The sequence below is a fragment of the Salvelinus fontinalis genome, chromosome 5 (genome assembly GCF_029448725.1).
Source record: "Salvelinus fontinalis isolate EN_2023a chromosome 5, ASM2944872v1, whole genome shotgun sequence".
Classification (NCBI taxonomy): Eukaryota; Metazoa; Chordata; class Actinopteri; order Salmoniformes; family Salmonidae; genus Salvelinus; species Salvelinus fontinalis.
Genome location: NC_074669.1, coordinates 34,980,905 through 34,998,502, shown reverse-complemented (window position 1 = coordinate 34,998,502; position 17,598 = coordinate 34,980,905). Strand labels below are relative to the sequence as shown.

Here is a 17,598-nt window from a genome sequence, read left to right as displayed (position 1 = left end):
GAACTAAACATGAAGTCATACATGAATTCCATCGCTAGCTAACAAGCTATGTATGAAATCCATTTTGACAAACTTTGTTAGCTACACTGGGACAAAATACAGGAGCCATGTGCCAAATAAGTGGACTCGAGAAATGTGATTCATGTAACTCTAGCTACCTAGCAACCACAGTTAGTTAAGGGCGTTTCTCTGCTTATAGTGGCTTGCCTACCCCTGGCTGGCTATGATACAGCTGTATGATGAATGTTAGCCAGCCACAGTAGTTAGCTAGCTATTTAGCTACACAACAGAGAACAAACCACCACTAGCAGAGACGACAAAGATTTTTATAACTAACCCCACCTGTGGAGAAGAACTCTAGCTAGCTAGCTAGATGGGGTTGTTAACTACTAGTTAGCTTAGTAGACCTCAACAAACAGAACTCCTAGAAAAACACTACCATTAGCCAGCTAGCTAGCAATAACCATACCCTTCTGCTACACGCAGACTTGCTAGCTAGCTATAAAATAGTTGTATTCATCCCTGCTAGTTAGCTGATGTTAGATAGCTAAAATCAGAAAAAAAGTTAGCTGGCTAGCTAACTAGCTAGCTGTCTTCATTCAGGTGGATATGAAATAATTGAAATTTACAGCAAACATTAGACCTACAGTATGAAACCGAGGTAAAGACAGTTTCAAGTTGGATATTCAACAGATATTCACACTTTCAAACCTCAATAGCTTTCAAACCACTTGAGCCACAGACTCCAAATACGTGTCATGATGTTGGAAGAATTGCACACAAAATTGCACAGGTATTATTTTCACGATTTGGACATTCATTCGCTTTCCAAAGACAATAAATATGTGGAAATGTGAGCAGCATTTTGTATTCCTAGTTGAATTAGTTAGTACAAACTTTTTTTACATCTGAATTTAAATAGCTCCTTGGTCATGTGACCTACTTGACTCAAACAAGGTTCACAATATTCACTGACTACCCTTCTATATTGCACATTTTTCCTCATTTTAAATTTCAATAGCTCCTTGGTCATGTGACCTACTGACTTCAAACCAGGTTCAGAATGTCCACTGACTATCCTTCTATATTGCACACCCTTTAGTTTGTCCATTTTCATCTCAAAAGATTTTACATGAATTTAAATTTAATTTTTTTTATTTCAATAGCTCCTTGTTTGGAGTCGGTCACATGACCAAGGAGCTATTGACATTTTAAATTCGAGCCTTAGGGTACTCACTTGGTGACAGGCAGCGGCTGAGACAGCAGATTTTCTGACTTTATACACTGCACTCTTTGAGAGAGGTAGTTAGCAAACCAGACCAAAGACCCTCAGAGACACCAATACTCCTTAGCCGGCCCACAGGAATGGAATGGTCTACCGTATCAAAAGCTTTGGCCAAGTCAATAAAAAGTCAATAGAAATATCAGCACAACATATCTTAGAATCGAGGGCAAGGGTGATATCATTGAGGACCTTTAAGGTTGTAGTGACACATCCATAACCTGAGCGGAAACCAGATTGCATACCCGAGAGAATACTAAAGACATCAAGAAAGCCAGTCAGTTGATTATTGACACGTTTTTCCAACACTTTTGATAAACAGGGCAAAATAGAAATTGGCCTATAACAGTTAGGATCAGCTTGATCTCCCCCTTTAAATACAGGACAAACTGTGGCTGCCTTCCAAGCAATGGGAACCTCCCCAGAAAGGAGAGACAGATTAAAAAGGTAGGAGATAGGCTTGGCGATGATAGGGGCAGCAACCTTAAAGAAGAAAGGGTCTGACCCAGATGTTTTTTTGGGGTCAAGTTTAAGGAGCTTTAGCACCTCGGACTCAGTGACTACCTGCAGGGAGAAACTTTGAAGCAGGGCAGGGGAAAAAGAGTGCGAAGCATCGGAGATTGTCGCATTATAAGAGGTGGGAGATGAGGAAATGTTGGAGGGGCAAGGAGGCATGGCTGAGTCAAATAGGAATCCTGACTTAATGAAGTGGTGATTAAAGAGCTCAGCCATGTGCTTCTTGTCAAGTAACAACCACATCATCAACTTTAAGGGACATGGTCAACTGTGACGAGGAGGGTTTATTCTCCAGGTCTTTAACCGTTTTCCAGAACTTCTTGGGGTTAGACCCACAGAGAGAGAACTGCTCCTTAAAGTAACTAACTTTGGCCTTCCGGATAGCCTGAGTGCACTTATTTCTCATTTGCCTGAACGAGAGCCAATCAGCCTGAGTATGCGTGTGCCGAGTCTTTCACCAAATGCAATTCTTGAGGTGGAGTAGCTCTGCAAGATCAGTCGAAACAGGGGCTGAACCTGTTTATAATTCTCATTTTCTTTATGGGGGCGTGTTTGTTTACAATACCACTGAAAATATAAAAAAAGAATGTCCAAGCGTCTTCGACAGACAGCATCAAGCTGATTCAAGCACATTTTATTATGTTACAGCCTTATCCTAAAATGTATTAAATTGTATTTTCCCTCATCAATCTACACAAGATACCCCATAATAACAAAGCAAAAACTGCTTTTTAGAAATTTTAGCAAATGTATTAAAAATAAAAACTGAAATATCACATTTACATGAGTATTCAGACCCTTTACTCAGTACTTTGTTGAAGCACCTTTGGCAGCGATTACAGCCTTGAGTCTTCTTGGGTATGACGCTACTAGCTTGGCACATCTGTATTTGGGGATTTTCTCCCATTCTTCTATTCTCTGTAGGTTGGATGGGGAGCGTCGCTGCACAGCTATTTTCAGGTCTCTCCAGAGATGTTAGTTTGAGTTCAAGTCCGGGCTCTGGCTGGGCCACTCAAGAACATTCAGAGACTTATCACTAAGTTTTCATCAAGGATTTCTCTGTACTTTGCTCTGTTCATCTTTCCCTCGATCCTGACTAGTTTCCCAGTCCCCGTCACTGAAAAACATCCCCACAGTATGATGCTGCCACCACCATGCTTCACACTAGGGATCGTGGCAGGTTTCCTCCAAACTTGACGCTTGGCATTCAGGCCAAAGAGTTCAACATTGGTTTCATCAGACCAACCAGAGAATCTTGTTTCTCATGGTCTGAGTCCTTCTCTACCCCATGGCAAAATAAGTAGAATTGCATTATTATTATTTTTTTTAAATTGCAAAATGTTCTCTCCTCCCATGGCAAAATAAAAGTGCAGGAAATGAACTTTAAAACGTATTTCTTATTTTCTGTCCATCGAGAGGGGGACCATTAAAATATTTTGCAGCGATGTAGGAGCCCCCCAACCAAATCGCGCTTAGGGCCCCCAAAAGGCTAGAACCGGTCCGAAATACAAATATATACAAACACACACACACACCCAGCCAGACAAACAGGAGAAGGAGAGAGACGAAACATAGATACTAGCTTACAAGTAGCAGGCATTGGACAGGAGACAGATCGTCAGACCTCAGGTGGAAAAGTCCTTCTAAAGGAGAAGGTCTTACAGCACTGAATCTCTTTACAGTGAATATCTACTCACCATTGGGCCGTACTGTACTACTATAGCGAGATGCTATAGCCTGAGCACTCCGTATAAAATATTTTGGCTCTAGGTGCTCTGAGATCAAACTCCTCTTCCTTGGACAGAGGAAGTCATTCCTTTCCAACAGCCAATCAGCTATAGTGTGATGATGTCCAGCCTGGCACTGCCCTCCAGGCCAATCTCCCCCTGCTACCTCTGCCACTCCTGGATCGGGTATGTAGTGCTGGGCTGGGCAGGTGCCTCTTACTTCAGGAGTGGGAATGAGTGTATTTGTACACAATGTGCATTAGTCTAATGCTCTTTGACGGAGAGTCGTCTTTCTTGTTAGCTCTGCCTGCCACCAAAGCACTATCCTCTTCACATTGTATGTCTCAACTACAGTCTAACAGCGGTTTCTCCGTCTGACAACTCTCCACTCCTAAAGATTGGCCACTTCGTGGGCGTAGGCGTGAACCTATTCAAGTAAGTAAGTAAATACATTTTTTAAATGTTAAAAAACAATGTATTATTAGCTAGCTGTGTGCAGGCTAACGAGCTGCGTGTTAGCTAGCTAGCTAGGCAACTTTACATACTATAGGTAATTGAAATATCAGCTTGTTAACTTCATATCAGCTTGTTATCTTGACGTGGGCCTATTTATCATTGTAAATTAAAAACTCAGGCTCCAAATGCATTTGTAGATAACAGCAATTGGAGTGGGTGAAATAATGTTCAGCTCCAGCTGTCAGAAAAGGGAGTAGGTGTACTAGTTATCAAATCAAATCAAATCAAATTTTATTAGTCACATACACATGGTTAGCAGATGTTAATGCGAGTGTAGCGAAATGCTTGTGCTTCTAGTTCCGACAATGCAGTAATAACAACAAGTAATCTAACCTAACAATTCCACAACTACTACCTTATACACGCAAGTGTAAAGGGATAAAGAATATGTACATAAAGATATATGAATGAGTGATGGTACAGAACGGCATAGGCAAGATGCAGTAGATGGTATAGTGTACGGTATATACATATGAGATGAGTACTGTAGGGTATGTAAACATAGAGTGGCATAGTTTAAAGTGGCTAGTGGTACATGTATTACATAAAGATGGCAAGATGCAGTAGATGATATAGAGTACAGTATATACATATACATATGAGATGGGTAATGTAGGGTATGTAAACATTATATTAAGTGGCATTGTTTAAAGTGGCTAGTGGTACATTTTTACATAATTTCCATCAATTCCCATTTTTAAAGTGGCTGGAGTTGAGTCAGTATGTTGGCAGCGGCCGCTAAATGTTAGTGGTGGCTGTTTAACAGTCTGATGGCCTTGAGATAGAAGCTGTTTTTCAGTCTCTCGGTCCCTGCTTTGATGCACCTGTACTGACCTCGCCTTCTGGATGATAGCGGGGTGAACAGGCAGTGGCTTGGGTGGTTGTTGTCCTTGATGATCTTTATGGCCTTCCTGTGACATCGGGTGGTGTAGGTGTCCTGGAGGGCAGGTAGTTTGCCCCCGGTGATGCGTTCTGCAGACCTCACTACCCTCTGGAGAGCCTTACGGTTGTGGGCGGAGCAGTTGCCGTACCAGGCGGTGATACAGCCCGACAGGATGCTCTCGTTTGTGCATCTGTAGAAGTTTGTGAGTGCTTTTGGTGACAAGACGAATTTCTTCAGCCTCCTGAGGTTGAAGAGGCGCTGCTGCGCCTTCTTCACAACGCTGTCTGTGTGGGTGGACCAATTCAGTTTGTCCGTGATGTGTACACCGAGGAACTTAAAACTTTCCACCTTCTCCACTACTGACCCGTCGATGTGGATAGGGGGGTGCTCCCTCTGCTGTTTCCTGAAGTCCACAATCATCTCCTTTGTTTTGTTGACGTTGAGTGTGAGGTTATTTTCCTGACACCACACTCCGTGGGCCCTCACCTCCTCCCTGTAGGCCGTCTCGTCGTTGTTGGTAATCAAGCCTACCACTGTAGTGTCATCCGCAAACTTGATGATTGAGTTGGAGGCGTGCATGGCCACGCAGTCGTGGGTGAACAGGGAGTACAGGAGAGGGCTCAGAACGCACCCTTGTGGGGCCCCAGTGTTGAGGATCAGCGGGGTGGAGATGTTGTTACCTACCCTCACCACCTGGGGGCGGCCCGTCAGGAAGTCCAGGACCCAGTTGCACAGGGCTGGGTCGAGACCCAGGGTCTCGAGCTTGATGACGAGTTTGGAGGGTACTATGGTGTTAAATGCTGAGCTGTAGTCGATGAACAGCATTCTCACATAGGTATTCCTCTTGTCCAGATGGGTTAGGGCAGTGTGCAGTGTGGTTGCGATTGCGTCGTCTGTGGACCTATTGGGTCGGTAAGCAAATTGGAGTGGGTCTAGGGTGTCCGGTAGGGTGGAGGTGATATGGTCCTTGACTAGTCTCTCAAAGCACTTCATGATGACGGAAGTGAGTGCTACGGGGCGGTAGTCGTTTAGCTCAGTTACCTTAGCTTTCTTGGGAACAGGAACAATGGTGGCCCTCTTGAAGCATGTGGGAACAGCAGACTGGGATAAGGATTGATTGAATATGTCAATCCTTATCCCAGTCTGCTGTTCCCACATGCTTCAAGAGGGCCACCATTGTTCCTGTTAGATGGGGAAGGTTGTGGGAAGGCATTATGAAAATATTCTCCAGTTTTAGTCCCTGGAGAGAAACACTATGAAGACAGACAGAGAGATAATAGTCAGGGCTGTCTAACTAATAAAAGGAAGCCTGTTTATTTGTGATGTCTGTCCTCAGATATTGAGAGCTGCGAAAGCCTGTCTGCAGATGAAGAGGTCCCAGTAAATGTCCCAAGTGACTGTTAGCAAATGTTGTATACAACAGTACAGTTAAAAGTTACACACAATGTAGGCTACAAACTTATTACGACTGTATCGTGCCAATCCTTCTCCTGGAGGTATGCTGGGTGTGCAGGCTTCTGTTCCAGCCCAGCACTAACACACCTGATTCAACTTATCAAACATAATGAGTTGATAATACTGTATATTATTGTTGGGCTGGAATAGAAGTCTGCTCACCCAGTAGATCAGGGAGTGGAGCAAGGTTGGTCACCTCTGGTATGGACTTTTTTGTTTACCCCAAATTATGCTAAGATGTCTAACATTTACAAGTAAATTAGATTATTTGTACATTTTGAAATTATATTTTAATTCATTCAATGTTGATTCAATGAATTGTTTAAACATTAAAACATTATTCAAGATGAACTAGGGTCAATGTTCATTCATCACAGATCACTATTCTGCAATAAAATGACGCGAAGGGGGATCTGTCTCTAATTTGTCTGTGGTTTCTGTGTTGCTTTCTCAAGTAAACAGTACATTCTTGTCCAGTTGTGAGCTCTCCAATCGGTTTTATTTGATTGTCACTCTGTCTCAGGATATCAGCAACGTAAACCCATTTTGCAGCTTATCATAATGGCACGCATCACCAATGTGGCCATAGTCCTACAGTATGATGGTGTAACTGGCTTAATGGGCATGTGCAATCAATGTGCCCCTTGTCATTGTACATCTGCAGCAGAAAATAGCTAAACTCACACATCATTTGCATGTTGATGAGCTAGCTATATGTTCTCAATTTCAAATGAAGTCAAAGCCACTATTTCCTTTACCCATTCATGTGCATGTAGGCCTATGTATTTTGCAGGGAGTGAGCTATAATTATCAATGTCATGACACCAGTATAATGAAAGAGCCATAAGCTATAATATATGAGAATCATAATGTTAAGATACCATTATCCAATTGGTAGCATATTACATGGGAAAGGCATGCTTAGTGTATCATTTACAATGTTATAATTAGTGTTACTGGTGATTTCTATCCTTTGATGGGCAAATTTCACAATTTAATTTACTCAACAAATTCACAAATGGTGCCTTTGATCACAGTTTTGAGGTTTAGGTTCCTTGATGTTCATAGCTAGCTAGCAACGCAAGTAAACATTGTTGTGCCAATCTCTCTTCACCTACCATCTACAACAATCTCTACAATCCTCCTCCATGCCACTGACCTTATGATTTTGTCTCTGTATACTAGCAAAATAATATAGAATTGGAAAACTAGACCCAGCGATGATTGGCTTTCCTCCATCTTTTTTGGTTGTGCTTGCCCTGAACTAATGACACGCGGAACTATGTTCTATGAACGGGAGATTTTCAGGCAAATATCTGCTCTTCACCTGATTGGTTAATGGCAGCGGTGGCCGCTTGCAATTTTCAGAAAGTAGAGCAAAGCTGAACTTTTTCTATCGCTTCGCTAGCAGGGTTCGCACCTCTCACCTTCCCACAATCCCCTGCGCATTGCTCCACGTGCTCCCGTTGAAAATGAATGGGGTCGGAACTTCGTCTGGCAAATCTGGAAGTGGTGGAAACCCTAGGTAATGATTTCTGTGGGTAATGCTCATTAGCTTTGGCTGATGCTCTTAGATGGCAATGCTTTGTGGCTAGTGTTGCTATCTTTTTAATTAGCAGTACTGTTGTCTGTTGACTGTTGGCTGCTATGACAAACACCTATTTAGCCTGGAAAAGCACTCCTGTGTGTGGAGAGGAAAAGGAAATATGGAAGTGTGAGTCACACAGTCTACTTAGCCTGAGACAATCTCTGGTCTACTATCATATGCCAACACATGCAGTACAAGAAGCCACCCTCTTTGACACACACATAAACATTGCCCTTCACTCTTCTTTCTGTGTCCGTCTGTCCCTTTCACCCCCCCCCCCCCCTTAAATGTTACAGTTGTACTAATCACTGTTAACATCATGTAAATTGAGTTAGTCAGATCCAGATTTATTGTCACCCTTGATAAAGATGAGAAAAAAGACTATAATGTACTGTAAATAATACAAATACTGAGCTATATTGTATGCAAAAAAAAGGAAATTATATTATTTTATACTAATACAATTGGTCAGAGAGATTTTATTTAGCAAGTAATAAAAGCATCGCCAAAAAAACAGGTGTTATTAAATACTCACCCGTTTTCAGCACCCTCCCCTTGCAAGGATAACCGCACTGAGCCGTTTCCTCAAATGTTTTATGAGATTGGAGAACACATAGAGAGGGGTCGTAGACCATTCCTCCATACAGAATCTTTCTAGATCCTTGATATCCTTCGGTCTGCGCTTATGGACTGCCCTCTTCAATTCAAACCACAGGTTTTCAATGGGTTTCAACTCTGTAGAAGGAGATGACCATTGCAAAATGTTAATTCTGTGGCCAATTAACACATTTGTTGTGTATTTTGACGTGTACTTGGGGTTAATGTCTTGCTGGAAGATCCACTTGTGGCCAAGTTTCAGCTTCCTGGCAGACAGGTTTTGGCTAAAATGTTGTGGTACTTGGTAGAGTTCAAGCTGCTGTTGACCTTAACAAGAGCCCCAGGACCAGTGGAAGCAAAACAGCCCCATAGCATCAAAGATCCACCACCACATTTTACAGTCAGTATGTGGTTCTTTTCTGCGTATGGATCCTTCTTTTGATGCCAAACCTACCACTGGTTTGCATGGCCAAAGAGCTTTATTTTAGTGTGATCTGACTATAGTACCCGGTTCCAATCCAAGAGCCAATGTCGTTTAGAAAGCTCCAGGTTTTTACATTTGTTGATTGCTCTCAATAAAGGGTTTTTCTGGCAACCTTTCCAAAGTGCCTTTTGGCATGGAGGTGCCGTCTAATTGTAGATTTGGAGACTTGGTGACCCGAAGATAACTATCTTCAATAGGCGTACTATGCAATAACTACCTACAATTGCTCTTATATCCAAAAGCTAATAAGTCCACATTTAAATTGCTTCCTATCGACATGATGTACAGATCTAAAAACCAACTGAGTTCCCTGAACTCTCTTGAACTTGTCCATGCTATGCCAATAAATTTACCAAACACCCACTTCTAACTTGCATTAGCATCCAGGCTAGTGCTCCCTCAGTGTGTTAGTGGAGAACTCAGACTGAGTTGTTACCCAGTACAACTGAGTAGTCTGCAGGGCTCAAGCTCCATTGTGGGTCAAACACAGAGCACTCAAGAACCAACCGCAAATCCCTACTGAGCTCACACCATGCCAGTTACACAACGGACCTGAGGAGACATGGAATAACTCTCTCTGTCTTTCTCTCGAATTCATCTATCTCTGTCTCGTACACTCATTGCCCTCTCCTTGCATCTCTTTCTCTCTTTCCCACTCTCCATTGCCCCAACAGTCACTATACATGTATGTCAGTGCAACTAAGATCAAATGACTCCCTTCCCCTCCTCCCTCCCCTCTCACTCTCAGAGTGAGAACATCAACTTGACCAATTTAACATAAATTTGACCAAATTATTTATCACTTTTAACACTTTGCATGTACATACCTACAGATGCAGGATCTTAATTTGAGACAGTGTGCTACAGGAGATAAACAAAATCCTTACAGCAACATGATATGTGAATGATTATGTGGATTATAATTAATTGCCATTTTTGTAGGGGTTGATACATTTTTCAAGTCTGAAATTTCAAAGTGGAAATTACGAACGTCAGAAGCCTTTTTTAAACCTCAAATACACTGAATGTTTAAAGTTAACTGGAATGCAGAAAGTTCTCCTGCAACAGGGTGATCAAATTAAGATCCGACATCTGCACCTCATTCACTTCAGTATCCCTGCACATTGTAATAATGGTACTGCCACTGGCCTGTATATAACTTGTATTCTTGTGTTTTTCTCATATTTCTTGTGTGTTTATCTTATCTATATTATTACTTTAATTCTGCATTGTTGGGAAAGAGCTCGCAAGTAAGCATTTCACTGTAGAGGAGAGGGGGGTAAAGAGAGACAAAGAGGTAAGTTGAGCCACCCTTGTTTCTAGGAAACCATACACAGAATGTATCACTTGACCAAATATTTAGGAAGAGGTCAGCATTTCATGGAGTCTGTGAAGGAAAAAAAAACGTCGAAAAAGTGGTAAGCAAGTTAGGTCCCAAAAAACAGATCCTCACCAAGTCAAATTCATGTATTGTGTTAAACGTTTCATGATGCTTGTATTCGAACAAAAGTATATCATTTTAAGATAGTTCTATACAACAGTAGGGGTCTCTAAAATCTTCAATATGACATCCTAAACCTGGAATGAAAGTGCATCCTTGTAGTTGTGTGGGATAATAGTCAAAGTGTTTGCCTTGGGGGACGTTGAGGGAACGGTTGAGCCAATGGCAAGTTGAGCAAATGTAAGTGTTTTCTTCCCAGGTGTAATGCAAGGCATTATCACTGGGATATGAGGTAACAACAGGATCTGACCTATGGTAAAAGTGTTTTAAAAAGTACTAAGTGTTTGTTAGGTGTTAAAAGATTATTAAAATGATTAAAATACTAAAAGTGATTATGATTGTGTTGAACTGTGTTTGGGAAATAAAGTTAGAGATGGTTTTAAAAAAGTAGCTGTAATATTTCATTCGGTACAGATATTTGTAGGCGGCTTAATTTACCCTGTCCCGCAGCTCAATTTACCCAATACCACTTTTTTTTGGACAAGCTATGTTTTCAGAACTGTTATGTTTAGATGATTAGAATTCATTTCCAGGGATACACAACATCCTGAAATATATGTAGATATATTTGTTAGAAAGAATACTATATTTCCCTTGCTGAATGTAAAATAAATTGCTCAACACCATACAGTTTTACTCCTGCTGTATCCTGTGCATGTGACACATAGACTGTCTTGAGGAATTCACCAACCCTATGTTTAGCCATGCATGTGTAACAGTATAACTTTAAACCGTCCCCTCGCCCCGACACGGGCGCGAACCAGGGACCCTCTGCACACATCAACAACTGACACCCATGAAGCGTCGTTACCCATCGCTCCACATAAGCCGCGGCGCTTGCAGAGCAAGGGGAAACCCTACTTAAGTCTCAGAGCAAGTGACGTAACTGATTGAAATGCTACTAGCGCGTACCCGCTAACTAGCTAGCCATTTCACATCCGTTACACTCACCCCCCTTTCAACCTCCTCCTTTTCCGCAGCAACCAGTGATCCGGGTCACGGCACCAATGTAACAGTATAACTTTACGGCGTCCCCTCGCCCCGACACGGGCGCGAACCAGGGACCCTCTGCACACATCAACAACGGTTGCCCGCGAAGCATCGTTACCCATCGCTCCACAAAGGCCGCGGCGCTTGCAGAGCAAGGGGAAACCCTACTTAAGTCTCAGAGCAAGTGACGTAACTGATTGAAATGCTACTAGCGCGTACCCGCTAACTAGCTAGCCATTTCACATCCGTTACACATGCATATGTACAGTATGGACCTATACTTTTCTCCTGTCCTCCCGTTCTATTGCGCTCTCACACACTCCAACTCTGTGCTCAGCAGTCAGCACCATGCAAAATGTTTAATCGGGTGGGCGTGGGTCAGAGGTTACATCATTGAACTAGTAATACAGGAGTCAGATACTCTTACCCCAGCACCAGCCCTGAAGAGGAACCCTCTGAACCCTCCCTCAGAGCATGACTAATCCTTCTCTATCTCTATATCTCTATCACTCTCTATCAATCGACATATATATCTGTTATCTTTCTTGTCATTTCCTTTGCTTCCCTCGACCCTCGTCCCCCTACCTCTCATCGAATTCTCGCTCACCAAATTGCCCACCTCGTCTCTCTTGTTTCTCTCTCCACAATTCTCCTTCGCTTGACTTTCTATATCACTCTTTCTATACCCCTCCACTTCACTCTTTCTCTCTCCCGTGTGTGAATGTAGCGTTCCAGGACTGACTCCCGGTAGTGTTTGATCTTGAGAGCTTAAAGAGAGAGCGAGAGAGCAGTGATTTGATGATTGCATGTCATGGCGTGTGGCATGCCGTGTGTACAATTGATGCCTATGTCAGGAGGGAGAGTGCTTGCGCCTGGCATGCAGGTGTCAGAATCAGATGCAGCCACCGAGGGGCTTTTATTCTGAAATCCCCTGACATCCCCCCCCCCAGCCCCGCCTGATGTATACAGAATGTCACTGCATTCTATGACTCTCACTATGACTTATCATGGCATTTTAGTAAATTAGCTTTGGCACGGATAAAAGGAATAGGTAGACTGGATTATGGAAGAGACAGTTTGCTTTTGATGACTGTGGACAGTGGCTTATAGTGGAGTTTTGTGCCAGTTCTATATATTGGACACATACTACCTACTTGCTATAGGCGAACGCAGCAGGCATATGCTGCATCTGCATGCGGTATTAAACAGTCAACAGCCCCCAATTTCCATAGCCCCAATTTACCTGTGAGTCATTGCCTGTCGGTTGTCTGGAAATGACAACTCTAACATACTGTGGTGTTAGAGGGCCACCTAGAGGGCCATCTTTCTAATTGTACGTCGCTTTGGATAAGAGTGTCTGCTAAATGACTATAATAGAGCGCTAAATGACTAAACTGGAGCGTGCTGTCTCTGATTTACTCTCGCGCTATCTCTCTCAGAACGATCTTCTTGACCCTAACCACTTAAGCTTCAAGATGGGTCCCTCAACCGAGGCTGCTCTTCTCTGTGTAACGGAAGCTCCTATCTCTCCTGTTCTCATCCCCCTAGATCTATCCGCTGCCTTCGACACCGTGAACCATCAGATCCTCCTCTCCACCCTCTCAGGGCTGGGCGTCTCAGGATCTGCACACTCTTGAATTGCATCCTACCTTGCAGGCCACTCATACCAGGTGATGTGGAGAGGATCTGTGTCTGCACCACATACTCTCACTACTGGCATCCCCCAGGGCTCAGTTCTAGGCCTCTTCTCTCTATACACCAAGTCACTTGGCTCCGTCATATCCGCACATGGTCTCTCCTATCATTGCATACGGATGACACTCAACTACTTTTCTCCTTCCCTCTTTTGACACACAGGTAGCGACACGCATCTCTGCGTGCCTGGCAGATATCTCAGCTTGGATGTCGGCCCACCACCTCAAGCTCAACATCAACAAAACGGAGCGGCTCTTCCTCCCGGGGAAGGTCTGCCTGATCCAAGACCTCTCCATCACAGTTGACAACTCCGCAGTGCACCCCTCCCAGAGTGCAAAGAACCTTGGGCTGACCCTGGACAACACCTTGTCGTTCTCTGCAAACATCAAAGCAGTGACTCGCTCCTGCAGGTTCAAGCTCTACAACATCCGTAGAGTAAAACCCTACCTCACACAGGAAGCGGTGCAGGTCCTTCTCCCGTCTGGACTACTGCAACTCGCTGTTGGCTGGGCTCCCTGCTTGTGCTATCAAACCCCTGCAACTTATCCAGAAAACTGCAGCCCGCCTGGCTGCAGAACGCCATCCCAAATTCTCCCATGTTACCCGCTCCTCCGCACACTCCACTAGCTTCCAGTTGAAGCTCGCATTCACTCGACTCCCCCCTCACTTTCGTGAACTAACACTTGCACATGACTCTTTTCCTCCTTACTAGCTCTGACTTTGCAAATAGCTACTTTATTGAGGAAAAATTGACTTACTATGACTATGACTGTGACACCTACCTGAATGCACTAACTGTAAGTCACTCTGGATAAGAGTGTTTGCTAAATGACTAAATAACAATGTAAATCTAGTGGACACAGTTTGACAAGACTTCAATTTTCTCTGGTACTAAATTGGTGCCCTCTAGTGGTCACAGTTAGGTAATGCGTTCCCCTTCAGGATATTTTTTGCTGAGGTGGAGAGAGCGTGGCTCTTTTGATTTCCTTTATCCATTTGTTCTACTTAAATCTCCTGTTCATACTTGCCATATTAGCACACCTACTGAAATATATTGCCCATAATCGTGTCACTTCAACAGAACTGTTTATGTAATTTCAGATATGAGGAAGATATGAGGAATTTGAGAATATATTCTGATACGTCTCTAATTGTGTGCTTCACTATTCCTGTTGGATCACTGAAATGAATAGAGGGATATTCTATAGAATACAGACCATTAACTGTCCCCACCTCTCCCTTTCTATCCATCTCTCTGGGAGAAAATGTAGGTGAATCTAGTTGTGTATCATCTGTGTGTTCCCCTCAGGGGGTTATTAGGGAAGAATGTCCCCATTGTCAACCACAATGTGACTGAACCGTAACCATCGCCACACAACCTCTCACTCCCTGCAGGTGACACCTTCCTCCGTTTCCACTTCCACGTGAATGCAGATCCACCTTCTCTTTCTCTGTCTCTCGTTTTCGGTCTCTCTCGTTCTTCTCTCTCTCCCCCACCTTGCGCCCTCTGTCTCTCTCCACCTATAAACAACTACATCATCCCCCTCTCTCTCGTTCTCATTGTAGCATCCCGTTCTCTTTCTCTCTCTTTTTATTTATTTTTATTGAACCTTTATTTTATCAGGGAGTCATACTGAGACCAATGTCTCATATAGAGATGAGCCCTGAATCACATGAATTACAAAAAAATCCACACATCAAAATAGAAATACAAAATGCAAGCAGAAAGAAAACCACGGTCATAGAAACAAAACACATTTATCGGAAGTAAGGTCCTCAATCAGCTACTTGAATTGCCCTAGAGGCACCAAAACATCACATTTAAGAACATTTTGAAGATTGTTCCACAAATAAAGTGCAAGAAAAACTTAAAGCTGATTTACTTAACCCCGTAGAGACCAAAGGAATTTCCAGAGTTAGCCATCCCTGAGACCGGGTGTGGTAACTAGTATGGCTAAAGTTGAGTAAGTATGTTAGGTACAGTGGAACTTTTTTGTAAAAGGGCTTTATAAATGAATCAACCTATGTGACCTCAAAGAGAGCCAACCAGCTTTCTGGTAGAGAATGCAGTGATGAGTACTAAAATGGTCGCCTGTAATAAAGCGCAGTGCGCTATGATAAAACTGCATCTAACGGCTTTAATGAAGTGGCAGCTGCGTTTGTATAGATGATGTCGCCGTAGTCTAGACCCGATGGGAACATTGACTGAATCTGAACCCGCTTTCTACTATTTAGCGAGAGAGCAGGAACTATTTATATAGAAGATGCACATTTTCATTCTGAGCTTCTTAACTAACTCATCAATATGATTTTTAAAAAGACAGCTTTTCATCTTTCCAGATGCCCATATATTTGTAAGCAGGGACACAACCAATATGGACACCATCCAAAGTACACATGCATAAATAATTCGTTATTTTTATGCGCTCTAGAGAACAACAAATACTTAGTTTTACCTGCATTCAATATTCATTTCAGGTCAATAAAGGCAGATTGCAGTTCAGATAGAGCCTGGTCAGCTGTGTGGGGGCAACAGCATACACAACAGTATCATCGGCATACAAGTGTAGGTTACATTTATTTTGACAGACAAGTCAATATTGTTCATGTAAACAATAAAAAGTACAGGACTCAGAATCGACCCCTGCTGGACACCTTTCTTAATATCCGGGAAACCTGCTCTGTCTCTCTCTTCATGTGCACTCTAACCTCTTGTCCTCTTCCCTCCATCCATCTTATGATAATTCATGATCATTTCTTTAGATGCACTGTTGTAAAGTGGCTGTTCCACTGGATGTCATAAGGTGAATGCACCAATTTGTAAGTCGCTCTGGATAAGAGCGTCTGCTAAATGACTTAAATGTAAATGTAAATTTCTTAGAAAGCAGCTTACAGGACAACATAAACAATCCACTTGACGGCATGATGATGTAGGGAACCCCGATGAGCTTCACTGTCATAATGAAAAACTCTCAGTCGTCATCATTCACAACATGTCCCTTGTCATTCTAAGAAATGCCCTTCATGTTAAATTGAGTGTGAGAACCTTCCGATTCTCAGAATTGAGGCAGTGTCTCTCTCACACTGTGTGGTCCCCTTGTGATTCACCAGTTCAGAACGTCTCAGTGCTTTCTGTGAGGAGAAGGAGGGAAAGAGTGAGAGAGAGAGAAGAGGATGATGAGAGAGGGAACACATGTCAGTCTTCTGTTGATTGATGAGTCAGAGGAGCTCAGTGTTCCGTGACCCTTGACCTTACCCTGCCATTACCACGCCGTCCATCCAGCATGAGTATTGACAGGCTGTGACATTAAAGTGACGAGCCGGATGAGGGGTATGCCCCTTAACACCCCATAACCACTTGTTACTTTCCTTTTGACTTCTCTCTCACAACAATTTTGTACAAATTCAATCCAGTCAAGTCTAGTCCAGTTCAGTACACACTCTCTCTCTGACTCTCTCTCTCTCTCTCTCTCTCTCTCTCTCTCTGACTCTCTCACACTCTCTCCCACTCAGTCTGTCTGTCTCTCTCTCTCTCTCTGACTCACTCTCACTCTCTCTCATTGTCTGTCTGTCTGTCTGTCTGTCTGTCTGTCTGTCTGTCTGTCTGTCTGTCTGTGTGTCTCTCTCTCTCTCTCTCTCTCTCTCTCTCTCTCTCTCTCTCTCTCTCTGTTTTTCACAGTTCTATTCCATGTCTAGTTTGTTTCTAACCGTGCGTAATCGCCTCTATGAACATGGATTTTCAGTCTTGTTTCAGTTGCCTTCCTAGCTCTCAGCTTAGCTGAAAGAGCCTGGTATTAGCAGGGGCGGAGGCCATACTCTGGGCATCCCCTCCAATGCGCCAGGAAAAATGCCCCAGCTGCCCCTTCCTCTGTCACACTGACATACACAGATACGCACTGGGACAGTCAAGGTATACTGGTGGCATAGCTTATGAATACGGTGCATATATTGGTGGCATAGCATATGCATAAGCATGTAATCAAATGCACACTAGAGCTTTTAAGGTAGTACTGATGGCTGGTGAATGTGCAGTGAAAGGCATGACCTGGTGCATGCATGGATGGCATAGCTCATGCAGTTTAAGCTTGCACTAAAAGGCACGACACAGCACGTGCTAGTGCATTAAGCATGTGTAGCAAGCTAGATGCGTGGATTACAGGTCTAGACATGTGCTCTTCCGATATGTGCAGTGCAGTATATATGCTATTGCTATGTACGCTAGAAACGGTATGCCTATGTATCTAGTGGAGCATGGCAGATAATGGCTAGTAATGGATATTATTCTCTCTAGACATGTGTGGCAGTGCGGACATGTATTACACAGAAACACAGTAGATACACAACTCTATTTCCCCTCTATCCTA

General features: G+C 43.2%; 1 protein-coding gene across 1 annotated transcript in view; it reads left to right on the top strand.

Annotated features, from left to right (window-relative positions):
* Nucleotides 1-17,598, top strand: part of LOC129855515 (cAMP-specific 3',5'-cyclic phosphodiesterase 4B-like) — a 303,941-nt gene that overhangs the window by 197,089 nt on the left and 89,254 nt on the right. The window lies entirely within an intron of this gene.